Source organism: Haematobia irritans, chromosome 5 (genome assembly GCF_050003625.1).
Source record: "Haematobia irritans isolate KBUSLIRL chromosome 5, ASM5000362v1, whole genome shotgun sequence".
In the NCBI taxonomy this organism is placed as follows: Eukaryota; Metazoa; Arthropoda; class Insecta; order Diptera; family Muscidae; genus Haematobia; species Haematobia irritans.
In genome coordinates, this window is record NC_134401.1 from 24255097 (window position 1) to 24268886 (window position 13790).

General features: G+C 29.5%; 1 protein-coding gene and 1 non-coding gene across 2 annotated transcripts in view; both read right to left on the reverse strand.

Moving 5' to 3' along the window:
- Positions 1-13790, reverse strand: part of LOC142240060 (alpha-tocopherol transfer protein-like) — a 37129-nt gene that overhangs the window by 20972 nt on the left and 2367 nt on the right. The gene's annotated exons all lie outside the window — the stretch shown is intronic.
- Positions 10255-10373, reverse strand: TRNAL-CAA (transfer RNA leucine (anticodon CAA)). The gene is made up of 2 exons: positions 10336-10373; positions 10255-10299 (listed from the first exon to the last, which is right to left on the reverse strand). It is a non-coding gene; the product is annotated as a tRNA-Leu (tRNA).

The following is a 13790-nucleotide window of genomic DNA, read 5'->3' on the forward strand; positions in this document are numbered from 1 at the left end:
TTTAGACAACCACAATTGCCCATTGTTATAAAGTATTCTCTTTAAGAGTAAATAAACCCGAATGTATGACAAGCGGTGTAACAATTGCACCCAATTTTTTATTTGCTTTTAAAGAATTTTTTTCCAAGTGAGCCTGAAATAGCGGGCCGCCACTATACCTAACTTAACCTACAGTGATAGTAGCAGTGTTGTATCGGGTCCAAAAAGATGAAAGAAACGGTAAAAACACCATCAATGATCCGGAAAGTAAAAGTCAGATTTGATTGCTCGTGAGCTGACCCTATCGCGAGAATGGACCACGGTTGCCACAGTTGGTAGAAGTCTACCTAATATGGTAGATTTTTTACTGTTTGGTAAATTGGTACAATTCTTGAAGTTTTGGTAGATTTTGCAAAATATTGCTCTCAATTTTCTATACTTCAATTTTCTATAGAAATAACATTTTGAGAAATTTTTCTATAGAAATAAAATTTTGAGAAAATTTTCTACAGATATAAAATTTTGAGAAATTTTTCTATAGAAATAAAATTTTGAGAAAATTTTCTACAGAAATAAAATTTTGAGAAAATTCTCTATATAATTAAATTTAAATTTATTTATTAAAATCTTCATTATAATAACAAACCGTGTTGCCATTTTGGTCCGATCGGACCAAAATTGGTCCATAAAAGTATTAATTTTTAAATTTGGTCCGATGGTTGGACCAAATGGAATTTGATTGATTTTGAACCATTTTCGTCAAAACTGTATTTTTTTTTCTAATGAACTAAAATTTTAACAAAGTTTTCTATAGAAATTGTGACAACATTTTCTATAGAAGTAAAATTTTCACAAAATTTTATAAAGAAATAAAATTTTGCCTAATTTTCTATAGAAATAACATTTTGACCACATTTTCTATAGATGTAAAATTGTGACAAAATTCTCTAAAGAAATAAAATTTTCAATAAAATTTTGACAATATTTTCAATAGAAACAAAATTTTGACAATATTTTCAATAGAAACAAAATTATGACAAAATTTTCTATTGAAATAAATAGAAATAAAAATTTTACAAAATTTTCTATCGAAGTAAAATTTTGGAGGGAGCCACCGTGGTGCAATGATTAGCATGCCCGCCTTGCATACACAAGGTCGTGGGTTCGATTCACCACCAAAAAGTTTTTCAGCGGTGGATTATCCCACCTCTGCAATGCTGGTGACATTTCTGAGGGGTTTCAAAGCTTCTCTAAGTGGTTTCACTGCAATGTGGAACGCCGTTCGGACTCGGCTATAAAAAGGAGGTCCCTTGTCATTGAGCTTAACATGGAATCGGGCAGCACTCAGTGATAAGAGAGAAGTTCACCAATGTGGTATCACAATGGACTGAATAGTCTAAGTGAGCCTGATACATCGGGCTGCCACCTAACCTAACCTAACCTAAAATTTTGGAAAAATTGCAACTTTTAAATGATATTAATTTAATTTGGAACAAGTATATACGGCCGTAAGTTCGGCCAGGCCGAATCTTATGTACCCTCCACCATGGATTGCGTAGAAACTTCTACGAAAGACTGTCATCCACAATTTAATTACTTGGGTTGTGGTAGGGTCATAAGCGTAGGAAGGCCTCTGGGGAGGGGGCTTAGACCCCCCCAGAAAGATTTTAGCCCCCCCCAGAATTTGAAACTCTATTTATGATTTTCCATTTTTCAACAAATGTCGATAGTTTTTTGTAATTTTTATAAAAATTAAACAAGTATATACAATCGCACAAAGGACCGCTAAAGACTTTCATGAACAATCGAATTACTTGGGTTGTGGTAGCAGTTGCCGATGGCAATGTTTGAAGTCAGATATTTACGAAATAAAGCTGTGGTTGAACTTATGATTGATTTAGTTTAGTCAATTTAATTAAAAAAATAGTAATTGATATTAAAACTATTCTTTCATAAATTAATATCTTAACAATGCTGCGAAAAAGCGTTGCCAAAAAAGTAGTGAAAATGTTCTTTTTGGGTCTAGAAGGGGTGCAACATTGGCGGAGAAGCAATGAATGTAATATGAGCTTGTCATAGGACAAATGTCCACCGTTTGAACAGCCGTTGCAATGAATTTGCATGACTTCTTAAGGTGAGATCCGAATTCAGTGTTTTGAATGTGAATTAAAAAATTTTGTGATATTTTCCCAAATAAATAATTTTTATATTGTTTTTATGATTTTTAATACATTCTGACGCTTGTTTGAAACGTTTTTCCTCGAATAATTTCCAAAATTATCGATTTTTCTATAATGGATTTAGCAGTTTTGTGGCAAATTTTGAATAATTTGTAACAATTTATTTATTCTTACTCTTTTTTTAAACTATTTGAAAAAAAGAAAACAAAAAATTACACATTAAAATATGAAAAAAAAAAATGAAGTAAAAAAACTTCCTGTGTAGTTAAAATAATTGAGGACATTTTTGGAAGTACTTTTAGAACAACTCACAATTTTTTTGCTGGGAAAAGTGTGGAACTACTTTTAGTTGCTTTATTATAAATTAATTGTCGAGTTATTTTGATGTCTAATTTTTTATTCAATTTCATGAAATAAAACATTAATTGAACCTATAAGTTCAGTCTATAAATTTTTAGCTAGGAAAATTGTCTAGCTACGCTAATGGGTAGGGTAAGTGCAGCAAATGTGGTATACCCATTTGTTTTTCGAAAGCCAAATTTTTTGTTTTTCTTCGACGAGGCTAAGATTTTACCACATTCATTTTACTAGTGTTAGCCATCCACGCAACTATGAGCGAAAAATTAGAAACCCATAATTTCGGATATATTTGCGAATTTATTAAAAAACACATTAAGCACGGATTCATAAAATGTGCAGGTAATGTGGTACACCATAATGTAGATTTTTTTGTAAAAAAAAATAAATGCAATATGTGTATCGCAATTGCATACATTTTATGCTTATTTAGTACTCTTCAGTTATTTACATCCGAAAATTAATAATTTAAAATATATCTTCACACAAAACGAAATGATTAAGAACCACCAAAAAAAACCTTCGAGCACGGGTAAATATGAATTCTTTCAACTGGCACAAAGAAAGAGTTGCAAAAATCAAATTGATCTTTGATAGCTTCATTTTCTGACAGCCACAATCTATTCAGCTTCGTATGTTGTTAGATAGAGACAAAAGCTACTATACCACATTACCAGCCTATACCACATTTGCTGCACTTACCCTATATAATTATGGACCGATGTGGACCAATTTTTGCCTGGTTGTTAGAGATCATATGCTGACACCATGTACCAAATTTCAGCCGGATCTAATGAATTTTGCTTCTCTTAGAGTCCCGCAAGCCAAATTTGGGGGTCCGTTTATATGGGGGCTATATATAATTATGGACCGATGTGGCCCATTTGCAATACCATCCGACCTACATCAATAACAACTACTTGTGCCAAGTTTCAAGTCGAAAGCTTGTTTCGTTCGGAAGTTAGCGTGATTTCAACAGACGGACGGACTCAGATCGACTCAGAATCTCACCACGACCCAGAATATATATACTAGAGGTCTGCACAATTCCATTTGTAAATGCAGAGAACACGTGTACTTGCTACATGAGTACATCTATTTGAGAGAGTCGCAAACTTTTGGTACACATTTTGATGAACACCAAAAGCCACGAGTAACTTCTTGTTTCTACTCTGATGTCGTCACTACCAACAAACACATATTCCTCTTTCTCTCTTATAGAAGTGTACTCAGAGTGATCACGTCGAGTATGCTGCGAGAACAAAACTTCATAGAGTACTCCATGTACCACGTGCAGTTTCAGAAATACAAAAAAACAGTTACTCTCCATAATATATGTTTTGGTTTGTTATAAGGAACGGCAAACGTTATGGTAAGTGTGTGACATACATAAATATATGAAATATGTGATATATGTGATATACATACATATCTATGATTAATAATAATGGAAAGTTTTGCTTCGCACATAACTGAGAAATACTTGTGGTACCACGTGAAGTGAAGAGAATCCATGTTGTACTTTTTCTCAAGTACTTACATTTTTATTGTTCCTTTTTTTCGGAACACATATTGTTTCGGATAAGTACTTGGTGGTATTTGACAAGCAAGTGTTCTCTTCACTTCACTACTTGTGCTCTGAGAGAAAGACAGTGTATGTACTATATTCGACAGCGAATTGCAAACATGTAGTGAAAAGTTATTCGATGCAGACCTCTAATATATACTTTATGGGGTCTTAGAACAATAACAATTTCGATGTGTTACAAACGGAATGACAAAGTTAATATACCCCCATCCTATGGTGGAGAGTATAAAAATGGTCCGCTGGTACGAATTTTGGAAAAATGTTGGTCCAAAATAAAAATTCATTATGGCAACGCTGATTACAAATTATAATAACTATATGGCACAAAAAATGCAACTAGCAACTTAGGCTATCGGCTTCTATAGAAGTAAAAATTTTGACAAAATTTCCTATAGAAGTTAAATCTTGACAAACATTTCTAAAAAGGTTAAATTTTACTGTCAAAAAAAGTAACTTTCCTTTGAAGGTGCAAACTAAAATCCTTATAACATTTGAAATTCGACACATTTACAATTCAAGAGAAATTATTCAAGAGAATTATAGGAGAGATAAAAACATATAATAAATAAACTTATAAAATAAAATAATAAAATATTTCTTTCGAAGAAATTTTTTGTATACTAATTACAAAAATTTTATCAAAAACTTCAAAATAAATTTTTTTAAAGTTTGTAGATTTTTGGTAAAATTATCTTTAAATTTTGGTAGATTATTTTTAACACGAGTGGCAACCGTGGAACGGACGCAACACATACAAATTAGCTTGGACTAAAGCCATAGAAATTCCAAAAGTGTAAGAGCTCACCGAAGTACTAAAAGGAGGGGTTGCTTGGCTTGCACGAAAGTGGCAAATTACCGAATTTAGTTTTCTCCCATGAGAAGTCATTTCAAAAAGCCAGCAAAATATCGGCAAAAAATCGGAGTAAAACTTTTGATTCTATTTTCACTTGAGTGTAAATCGGGCGAAAGATATATATGAGATATATCTAAATCTGAACCGATTTCAATCAAATTTAGCCCACTTGACCATAGTATTAATTGTATTCCCTGTGCAAAATTACCCAGTTTTTGCTGGGAAGGTAACAGAATATCATGATATACGAGTATGTATAGTCAAATTCTCACACAATTTTGTTTCGTGTATAGCATCCAAATATATTGCAATTTTATCTTTTTGAAATTTGCAATACCTTGATATTTTTGTGAATTGGATCAAATCGCTTCTATTTTAAAATTTCTTTTCTACTAAAATTTTGAACAATGGGGTTTGGTTCGTTTGGGCCATTGCCTTGCATTATTATCTCTTTTAGCCTAATAAATTTAATACGCTTTAAAATTGTTGTTATCAAATGTTTTATGGAATGATTAGCAGACGATTAACTGCTGCTGCCTGTTTAGATGGCGGAAAATTTTTAATTTATTTTGTATAAAAATTACGCTTCTTTCTGTTTTTTTTTTTTTTTTACAAACACGATAATCTTAAACATTAGCCCCTAATGTCATCCACAGCATAGAAACCATGATTGAGCAAAATTAAATTTATTGCAATTTTAATATCGCTTAATGTCACATAGGTCCATAAGACGATAATGCACTCTATTGAGTCATACATTTTCATATAAACAAAGAATCGATAAGAGCAGTATAGTGCAATGGCGAGTTTGTATCCGCTACCGAATGTTTGTATCGACTATTGAACATATAAACAAATTTTAGTACAGATCTATAAGCGTGGGAATGCTCTATAATTAAAGCAACTTAGGAATATTATATGGCACCACGCCTTTAAATTTAAATTTAAAATTAAAAAACTTTTGTCTCAAAAAGAAAATTTATTTGTTCGCTAACTGAAATTAACAACATTATAAAAAAAATACAAAAAAAAAAAAAACATTAGAAAAAAGAAGTAGAATAATTTTTATTATAAAAAAAATAGTACAAAAAATTGTTTTCGATTGAGAAAATAATTTTTTTAATACAAAATATCCAAAAAAAATTTTATAAATTTTTAATAAAAAAAAAAAATAAATAAAAAATAATTTAATCGTTCCAAAGATATTTTAATTATGGGCACTATGATCAACATAAATTCTCGCAATTTGTTTATTAAAAAAATATGTTGTATTTTTTTTTAAATATAATTTTTATAAAATAGTAGAATCAAATTTAAAAAATATTATTTTGTAAAAAAATTTTATACTTTTTATTTTAAAATTATGAAACAAAAATTATACAAAAAAAAAATTCACATCTATTTTTGATTAAAACAAGTAAGTAAAGTCTAAAGTCGGGCGGTGCCGACTACATTATACCCTTCACCCCTATGTAGGCCAAAATTTGTGTTACCATCTCAACTACTTCACATTTGCTGGAAGCTATATAACATAAAGGAGACAATTTTTTTACTTCGACAAAATCTCTAGAATTAAAATTTAAATCGGCTAACGCTATCCAGTTAATTCGAGGACACTTCCATTGAAAATGGGTCTAAAATGTGTAACAGTCTACCATATTTCCCCAACTCTGGTGTACGTGTATATGGGAGCTATATATAATCTGAACCGATTTTGACTAAATTTGACATGTATAGTTAGAATAATAATTCTGCTATCTATGCGAAATTTCACGTAAATGGCAGTATAACTTTGGCCCCCTGGTCATATGAGTGCAAATCGGACGGAAGATATATATGGGAGCCATATCTAAATCTGAACCGATTTCAACCAAATTTGGCACAATTACCGATACTACCAAACGTACTCCTTGTGCGAAATTTGAAGCAAATCACGTCAAAACCCTGGATTTTGAGGCCATATAAGTTCAAATCGGACGAAAGATATATATGGGAGCTATATCTAAATCTGCATCGATTTTGACCATATTTAGCACATACAATAGTATCGTTAAAAGTATCGCTTATGCAAAATTTGAAGTAAGTCAGGGTAAAACTCTGGCTTTTGAGACCATATAAGTCCAAATCGGGCGAAAGATATATATGTGAGCTATATCTAAATCTGAACCGATTTTAACAAAATTTAACACACTTAATAATACTATCAAACGTACCCCTTGTGCAAAATTTGAAGCAAATCACGGCAAAACTCTGGCTTTTGTGGCCATATAAGTTCAAATCGGACGAAAGATATATATGGGAGCTATATCTAAATTCGAACCGACTTCAATCAAATTTACCAAGCATTGGTAGAATGTCAATTCTACCCTCTGTGCAAAATTTCACTAAGATCGGTAGTAAACTTTGGCCTCTGTGGTCACATGAGTCTAAATCGGACGAAAGATATATATGGGAGCTATATCTAAATCTGAACCGATTTGGCTGATATTTTGCAAGATTTTCGAGATTCATAAAATATTTGGATGTACGGTATTTCAAGAAAATCGGTTGATAAACACGCTAACTATGACCAAATCGGGGATAAATATATATGGCAGCTATATGTAAATCTGAACCGATTTTTTCCAAAACCAATAGCGATTGTCTCTGTCCCAAGAAACGGCCCTGTGCCAAAATTGAGGACGATCGGACTTAAATTGCGAGCTGTACTTTGTGCACAAAATTACATATACAGACAGACAGATGGACATCGCTAAATCGACTCAGAATTTAATTCTAAGCCGATCGGTATACTAAAAGATGGGTCTATGACCACTATTTCTTGGCGTTACATACAAATGCACAAACTTATTATACCCTGTACCAAAGTAGTGGTGAAGGGTATAAAAATATTACGTTCATACAAACACTTAATACGAATATTGTAAAAAATGCAATAGATTAATATAAGTACTAAATATTTATAGAACTCATTAAAAAAAAATATTTTTTATTAAAATATAAATATTTAAAACAAAATTTTTTGATATGAAAAAAAAATAATAAAAGCTAGTTTTGTTTCTTAGTTAAAAAAAAAATTTTAGTTAAAATTATTTTGTAGTAAAAAATGGAAAAGTTAATTTTCATAAACAAAATACAAAAATAAACATTAATAAAAAAAACTTTGTACAAAAAAAAATTGAGTTCGTTTGCAAAAACTATTTTTTTTACAAAAAAAAAAAAAAAAACAATTTTATAACGTTTTTAATAAAACAAATATTTTTTTTATATAATACAAGAAATCAAAATTTATTTCCTTGGAAAAATTTTATAACGTTTTTAATAATACAAATATTTGTTTTTATTTAATACAAGAAATCAAAATTTATTTCCTTGGAAAAATGTCTTCATTGTTCGTACCATGGGCTACTTAAATTTGTTTTTATTAAAAAAAACACATTTTGTAATAAACAAATAATATGAAACCCTATTTTATAAAAAAAAAGTTTTAATAGAGAAATTATAAATCAAAAAATTTATAAGAAAACTTGTATTTTTTTTTTATTAAAATAAAAATATTTCTCACTAAAATAGAGATTTAAAAAAATATATAAAAAAATTAGTTTTGTTTTTTAGTTAAAATTATTTTGTAGTAAAAATTTTACAATAACAAAAATTACAAAGAAACAAATTTTAACGTTTTTCTAAACTGTACAATAAATTTAATTTGAATTTTAGTTAACTGAAAGGTAAATGAAATAAAACAATCATTAGTTATGAAAAAATAAATGAAAAATATTTTTGTTTTTTTGTTTTAGTTCAAAAAAATTTGAATTTTAGTTAACTGAAAATTAAATCAAATAAAACAATCATTAGTTATGAAAAAATAAATGAAAAATAGGTTTGTTTTTTTTTAGTTCAAAATAATTTGAAGCAAAAAAATCAAAAAGTTTTTTTTTTGCAAATATAAAAAAATAAAATTTAAAAACAAAAAATTAAAAGTTTAATTTAAAAAAAAATTGAATTTGTTCGACAGGTTGATGCTACAGGCTACTTAAATTCAAGTTGAAGTCCATATATTATTACAAAAATATTTTGATATGAAAAAAAAATAATAAAAGCTAGTTTTGTTTCTTAGTTAAAAAAAAATTTAGTTAAAATTATTTTGTAGTAAAAAATGGAAAAGTTAATTTTCATAAACAAAATACAAAAATAAATTGCAAATTGCAAAAACTATTTTTTTACAAAAAAAAAACAAATTTATAACGTTTTTAATAAAACAAATATTTTTTTTATTTAATACAAGAAATCAAAATGTATTTCCTTGGAAAAATTTTATAACGTTTTTAATAAAACAAATATTTGTTTTTATTTAATACAAGAAATCAAAATTTATTTCCTTGGAAAAATGTCTTCATTGTTCGTACCATGGGCTACTTAAATTTGTTTTTATTAAAAAAAAAAACACATTTTGTAATAAACAAATAATATGAAAGCATATTTTATAAAAAAAAAGTTTTAATAGAGAAATTATAAATCAAAAATTTTATAAGAAAAATTGTATTTTTTTTATTAAAATAAAAATATTTCTCACTAAAATAGAGATTTAAAAAAATATATAAAAAAAATTAGTTTTGTTTTTTAGTTAAAATTATTTTGTAGTAAAAATTTTACAATAACAAAAATTACAAAGAAACAAATTTTAACGTTTTTCTAAACTGTACAATAAATTTAATTTGAATTTTAGTTAACTGAAAGTTTAATGAAATAAAACAATCATTAGTTATGAAAAAAATAAATGAAAAATATTTTTGTTTTTTTTTTAGTTCAAAATAATTTGAATTTTAGTTAACTGAAAATTAAATCCAATAAAACAATCATTAGTTATGAAAAAATAAATGAAAAATAGGTTTGTTTTTTTTTTTAGTTCAAAATAATTTGAAGCAAAAAAATCAAAAAGTTTTTTTTTGCAAATATAAAAAAATAAAATTTAAAAACAAAAAATTAAAAGTTTGATTAAAAAAATTTAATTTGTTGGAAAGGTGATGCTACAGGCTACTTAAATTGAAGTTGAAGTCCATGCTTTATTACAAAAATATTTTATAAACAAATGTCTTAAAAAATATATTTATAACCAAATACATTTTTTAAATGAAAAACTTTTTTTTTTGAATTGAAAGAATATATTTTATTAAAACCACAATATAAATAAACGGAATAGAAAATAAGTTGTTATGAGAAAAATTAAAAAAAAAAAAAATATATATTGATATATTTTCTATCTAATAAATAATAAAAAATCAAATAAAAAATAATTTTGTCAGAAGTGGGATTTGAACCCACGCCCTCAGAGAGGACCAGAACGCTCATACAACCCCATTTACTGAGGTAAGATTGCTCTTGAGTCTGGCGCCTTAGACCGCTCGGCCATCCTGACATGTATCGATCGGTGGCAATAGGTAGCATTTGAATATGACACCACTACCACTTTAGATAAGAGTACATTTCACATTGACACAAGTGGTGAGATATTTGGTTTCAATGATGAAAAATAAATGTGGCTATTTTCTAATAAGAAAATTAAATGTAACCAATGGATAAAACTAAATTTGTAAGGGGTGCACAAGTTGATATAAAATATGATCGTTATGATAATATTGATATAGTAAAATAATACTTATTTCTGGAAATATTTTCATGACAAGTGTACGCTACTCCTGAGAAGAGGCATACGTGACTTAAAAGCCTAAAATTCCCTGAGACATTGTTATCGATTGTTTATATTTTGCTCCCCTAAGAAGTACATGTGAGAACAGTGTTATTGGCACGCAAAAAGGTGCATACCGGTATGGAAATTTATTTCGTGCTCTTAATTTCTTTTTATTTGCATTTTAAGGCAATGTCAATACTTGTCGAATACGCGTTTGGTTCGAGTATTAAACTAATTTGGTAAATGGTTTGATGTGCTCAGTAGCCAATCTCCCATCTTCCTCTTCTATAATCGTTGCATACCGGGCTCTGTCTGGTTGTTTGCTTGCCGATAATACGGCTTTGTCGTGGGAGCAAATAGTAAATAATCGATAACAACGCCCCTTATGGGTTGCGGACATTTCGTTAAGGCCGGTATGAACCTCTAGCCAAATTTCCGCCACCCATTAGAAATACATTGCTACCGAAAATTTCGTGAGGCGCTGTTATCGATGGTTTACATTTTTGCAAGAGCTGCATACCGGGTTGTAGCAGAAATTTCAGTAGTATTGCAAGCCTGGCTTTATTCCCGACATGCACCTCTAACTGACAACCACATGTTAAATTCCTTTCTTCTGAGTCGAATTTGCACCACAATGTTTCATCTACTCCATTTGAAAAATTCTGCATGCATGTATGCATACAGTCATATCTCAAATTGAATTGAGCCTATTATACATAGAAGCAAATAGTAACATTAAACTTATAGTTTAAGTATTATGGTAGTCTTGCATTACCACCTTACGTGCATCGCAATGTTAATTGCGTGATAATTCATTTCCTTTTTGCTTTACTTAAATATTTCCTCTTGCAAAACGTGTATATATATATTGGACAATAGGTTTATAAACAGGTTTGTTTACTTTTAAGCCCGATATGTAACTTTAATAAAAATTTCATTTACATGCCAATAATAAAGTTTTGCCATGTATTTCTTATGGGAGAAATTTTTAAAAATCGATAACAACACCTCATGATATTTTCGGTAGTACTAATGAATTTCTTAAGTGTAGCGGTTTTGAGATTAATGTAATGAACATAATTTTTATACCCTCCACCATCCTATGGTATAAATAGCCCCCATATAAACCGATCTCCAGATTTGGCCTGCGGAGCAGGGATGGAAAATGCAGTACTATAGTACTTTTTTCAATACTTTTTCACCCCGGTCAGTACCGTAGTACCCCCACGAAGGATTTAGTACCTTTTGTGTAGACATTTTTGAGTCGATATCAGATTTATGGTACAATGGCTTTGACAAAATATTTTAATATTTTGAGCAAGTCTTTATCAACTTTATTTGCTAATAGTCTTTTACAAATATGGCAAAACAGACATGTTCATGTGGGAAGAAAATCTCGATTTTGTAAAAGACATAGTCAAAAACAGGATTTTATTGAACTTCAAGAATGTTTTAGTCGAAAAAAGAATGCTATTCTATATTATCGATTTTTTATTTCGGTAGAAAATGTTGTCAAAATTTTATTTCTATATAGAATTTTTGCATAATTTTTTTTTTTATAGAAAATTTTGTCAAAATTTTATTTCAATTGAAAATTTTGTAAAAATTTTATTTCAATAGGAAATTTTTGCAAAATTTTATTTCTATAGAAAAAATTTTGCAAAATTTTATTTCTATAGAAAATTTTTGCAAAATTTTATTTATATAGGAAATTTTGTCAAAATTTTATTTTCTTTAAAATTCAGTCTCTTTACAATAATCTTCCAGTGAAATTTTTGTTGAAATTTAGTATAAAGTACCTTTCCGCTCAAAAAATACCTTTTTTGTACTTTCTTAAAAATTGTATTTTCCATCCCTGCTGCGGAGCCTCTATGAGACGCACATTCCATCCGATCCGGCTGAAATTTGGTACATGGTGTTAGTATATGGTCTTTAATAACCATGCAAAAATTGGACTACATCGGTCCATAATTATATAAAGCCCCCATATAAACCAATCCCCAGATTTGGCCTCTAAGAAAAGCAAATTTCATCCGATCCGGCTGAAATTTGGTACATTTCGCTAGTGTATGCCCGATAACAACCATGTCAAAATTGGTCCGTATCGTTCTATATTATATATATATAGCCCCCAAATAAACCGATCCTCAATCACAGAAAAGTCACAATTGCCACTCGAGCCAAAAATAATCTACCATAATTTTGTTGCCATAGAAAATTTGGTCAAAATTGTATATTTCTATAGAAAATTTGGTCAAAATTTTATATTTCTATAGAAAATTTTGTCAACATTTTATGTCTTTAGAAAATGTTGTCAAAATTTAATTTCTATACAAAATTTTGTCAAAAATTTGTTTCTATAGAAAATTTTGTCAAAAATTTATTTGTATAGAAAATTTTGTCAAAATTGTATTTCTAAAGAAAATGTTGTCAAAATATTATTTCTATAGAAAATTTATGAAGCATTTCATAGTTGAGGAGAAGTATTTTGCAAAATCTTCCAAAACACCAAGAATTCTACCAATCTACCAAACAGTAAAAAAAATCTGCCATTTTGTATATAACAGGTTGGCTGATAAGTCCCCGGTCTAACTAAGAAAAACACATTTTTTTGTCAAAATTCGTTTTTATTAGTCAACATAGTTCCCTTCAAGAGCGATACAACGATTATAACGACCTTCCATTTTTTTGATACCAGTTTGGTAGTACACCTTTGGTTTTGCCTCAAAATAGGCCTCAGTTTCGGCGATCACCTCTTCATTGCAGCCAAATTTTTTCCCTGCGAGCATCCTTTTGAGGTCTGAGAACAAGAAAAAGTCGCTGGTGGCCAGATTTGGTGAATACGGTGGGTGGGGAAGCAATTCGAAGCCCAATTCATGAATTTTTGCCATCGTTCTCTATGACTTGTGGCACGGTGCATTGTCTTGGTGGAACAACACTTTTTTCTTCTTCATATGGGGCCGTTTTGCCGCGATTTCGACCTTCAAACGCTCCAATAACGCCATATAATAGTCACTGTTGATGGTTTTTCCCTTCTCAAGATAATCGATAAAAATTATTCCATGCGCATCCCAAAAAACAGAGGCCATTACTTTGCCAGCGGACTTTTGAGTCTTTCCACGCTTCGGAGACGGTTCACCGGTC